The sequence below is a fragment of the Phalaenopsis equestris genome, unplaced genomic scaffold (genome assembly GCF_001263595.1).
Source record: "Phalaenopsis equestris unplaced genomic scaffold, ASM126359v1 Scaffold000403, whole genome shotgun sequence".
Lineage (NCBI taxonomy): Eukaryota > Viridiplantae > Streptophyta > Magnoliopsida > Asparagales > Orchidaceae > Phalaenopsis > Phalaenopsis equestris.
Genome location: NW_018164845.1, coordinates 1141892 through 1145882, shown reverse-complemented (window position 1 = coordinate 1145882; position 3991 = coordinate 1141892).

Sequence of the window (3991 nt, the reverse complement as noted above, 5' to 3'; positions counted from 1 at the left end):
TTTCATTTATTGAATTATCTAAGTTATTCACCATTTCTTGTAAATTTTTAATTTCTCTTTGTTGTTTTCAAATTTTTCTATTAAAATGTTCTAATTCTAAATCGTAAGGTACGAAACCTTCAGATCCAATATTTCACATCAATAAATAAATCAAGCAAAGTAAAACACTCTAATAAAAATATTTCTTTTTGGATTTTTGATTTTTAAATTTTTTTTTTGTTTTTTTAATAATAATAATAATTTTTTTATGGTATATATATTATCTCTAAATTTCCTGATTTATCAAAACTATTTAATTCAACGTTACCTTTTCCGGCAACGGCGCCAAAAACTTGATCCAACTTTTTTGTTGCGATAGATTGTGTAAAATTTAGTTAAATATAATCAAATAATATTTGAATTCTATGCAAGTATACGTATCATTATCAAGTAATAATGGACTTTCTATTTAAACCCCAAATATCGATCCTACAGGGAAGGCTTAAATTTAAAATGATAAATTTGCTAGGAAATTTACAGAAAGTCAATTGAAATCACAGTTACTAATTTCAATTGTTGAGATGTAATCAAAATAAAATTTTGAAATTATTATCAGATCAAATATGCAAAATTTAAAATAGTAAATAGTAATCTATTAACTATGTTTATGTAACGGAGATTCTTATGTGAAAAAGTATCCTTCCCACTACAATGAGGCTATGGTAAAATGAGATGAGATAAATGTTCATAATATGTATTGTGCCAAATAGGAGCAATTTTAATTCTCTGCCCTAATACGGTACATAGAAAATCATTTGCTAATCTCAGTGTTTAGTCCCTAAATCCGTGGCTAGGCTACGAGGATATCGGCTCCCACTTCCCTTCACCTGAAGGCTAGCTCTTGCTTCAGTTTTTCAACAATAAAATTGAATTGAAGATTTTAGTTTGTCACCCTAAAGGTTCTTCAGGTCTACACCCAACAAAGAATATTTTCCTAGTTATAAGCACTAAGAATATTTCCCTATTTTTTGCACTTAATTCCATAAATGATGTTCTCCTTCATGGAATCAAATGTGATCCTTACTCTGTTATAGAACTCATACTTCATTTCCCAGATCATATGTTTCTTAACACATCTTAATAATTCAATTGGCCAGATCAAAAAGTAAATTAAGTTCAGAGTTGAAAAATCAACACAATTTATTTTACAATTTAATATTGTCATATTCATATTATCTCTTCATTTCACCATATCTCAGAGTAAGGAGAAAGATAGAGGGAACTACACAGACTTCTTGAGAAAGAAATAGCAAAAAAAAATTTCATATATAAAAGAAAGTTCATAAAACACTGATAAATAAATAATACTTATCTGAAAACTATTTCTCAATGCAAATCCTTTTTAGCCTTTCCTTAGAGATGCAGAAAGAAGATATCTCTCACTTTTGTCCTTCTCCAACACACTTACAGAAAGTTTCACACTAAATCTCAACACAAAAACTCTAAATTATGAAAGCAAAATCACTAATTGACTCCAATATGAAAGTAGAATGGAATGATGTGGTGTGAAAAATGAAGGTGGAGGAGTGAAAAACGTAGAGGGGCACTTTTTCTGATGAAATTCAGCCCCAAATAGAGCCCAAGGTCGGTTCTCCAAGAGGTGCCTTAAAAAACTCTTCAAAAAATTGTCTAAATACATCAAACCTTCTAGAAACGGGGTCTGCACCACCTTTACTGCTGTCGGCGCTGGTCTGGCGCCGTCGGCACTGAGTAAAAAATCTCCGCGTTAAATCATTCTACGCCATCGGCGCTGCCCTCAGCGCTGCCAGCTCTGAGCATTTCTTCAAAGACATCATTTTGACTCCAAATTTAATCATTTTTTCTTTCTTTTTTATTTAAGCCCTAAAAATCAACCATTTGTAAGAAAACATCAAAATATCTTCTATTAAAGTGCAATATCATCCAAAATAGGTATAAAATATGGGTCTAAAAATGCATATATTTTTGGTGTATCAACTATCAAGCCCTTAACAATTATAATGGGAATTTTGGTGAAGGTTAAGATTTTAATTTAAGTAACATGTAATTTCATATAAAGATCACTTCATTTAAATATTACATTATCATCAATTTTGGGCTTAAGGAAAGTAAATTATTCATCCTCTTAGCTTAAGCCTCTCACTTAAGAAAACTTTCCATTTGATCTTTAATTGATTTATGAGTCATGAAGATTAGGAGAATTATGTTTTTAGTTGATGTTATGCAAGGGTGTTGAATGGGTTTCTACCTTTTAGCCCCATTATATTTCAATCATCCAAACATGTTTATTAAGATTAAAATTACCCATTTATCCCTGGTTAACCCTAAACTTTAATTAAGGCACCAAAGTCCAATATGACTATCTTGCCCTTGGGGTCTTCACCTCATAATTCTTTAAAGACAAGTCAAATGACTTTGAGGGTTTAAAGCATTATATCCATGAGGTAATTAAAATGTTAGAGGAGAATATGTGGACCAAAATAAAATCTATATTTATGATTTAATTTAGATAATTATTTAAATTTAGAAAATAGGATTTTGAAAAGTTAATTAAATAAAATTTATATTTATGAAAAAATTATTAGAGGTTTCCTAAGGTCAGAGAAACACTTAGACAAAATTTTATGATTTTTTGAATCAAATTTTAGATCAATTTTCATGATTTATTTAAATAGAAAATAGTGTTTTAATTATAAATTTTTTTCTATATTTTTATTAGACTCCTCTGAGTTCAGAAAACTCTGAGAATCAATTTTGTATTTTTTGATTTTTAATTTATTTAATACAATTATTTTAGTGAGAAAAATATGAAAAATTCATTTTTTAAGCCCTTAAAATTTATTTTTAAGTTAAAAAATTAGGAAAAATGTCCTAACGAATTCTAAGTAATCAGGGGCATTCCCACTCATTTTGAATCATTTTTTGTATTTTTAAAAATTTTGATTATTTTAATTATTTTAATTCAAAGTATGTTTTAAAAAATGAAATTTTTTCACAAAAATGTGTTTTATTTTTATAAAATGCACCTAATCGCAATGCTATGGTCATTTATTCTGGGTACTTCGTATACCTCATTGCATCCCCTATTTTTGTTGTCTTATGCACGCCCTACGAGACACACTGGAGCATGGATTGGACTTTGTCGGTGGGACTTTGTCGAGCTTGGAGCGAGCAAAGAAAATGCGTCTACAACCGTCAGTGGCGAGATTTTCTACCTCATAGCCAGCCTTAGGAATAGTGGAGTCTAGGCGTGTGGGTTCGATCACCCACCGTGCGCCGGCATGGGTCGGCGCAACGACGTGCCTTCGTGATGGATCGTTGAATTTTCTAGAGCCAACCCTTAGGTTAGGACTTTCTATGCGTGGCCAAATACCCCTGTAGAGCCGAGTGTCTCCCCTCTTGTTGCGAACCTTAGCACAAGTCCCGATGGGTCGGAGTCCCTCACTCCCCTTGCTTTGGATTCCCCAACTTTACTTGGAGAAGTTAAGAGGTCCAACTTGGCAAAGCGAGAGAAGCTTTGTAGCTGGCTCGCTTTGCAAAGTTTGGAGGAGTTACCAAAAATAGAAAAAGCTTTGTAGCTATCCTATTTCGCGAAGTCGTGGAGAGTTTCCCCCTCGGAGATTTCGGGAGAAATTCCCCACATTTCCTCACCAAAGCAAGAGGCGGCGGTGCCGCATATCCAATGGTCTAAACCTTAGGTCTCCCAGGTGAGGTCGTTAGCACGAGCCCGGTTTTCTATCTGCATGTTAATTTGCTGCATATTGCATTTTTTGGCTTGGTGCATATTGCATTTCACTTCGCTCCGACCAGCCGCCCCAGTCCGGCGAGCATTTCACTTCACTCCGATAGGCCGCTCCGGCCCGGTGAGCGTATCACTTTGGTTTGACCGACCACCACGGCCCGTTCGACCGATCACCTGCATTTTTGTCTGCTTTTGCATTATATCACATGCTTGTCTGCTTGCATGTCGCAC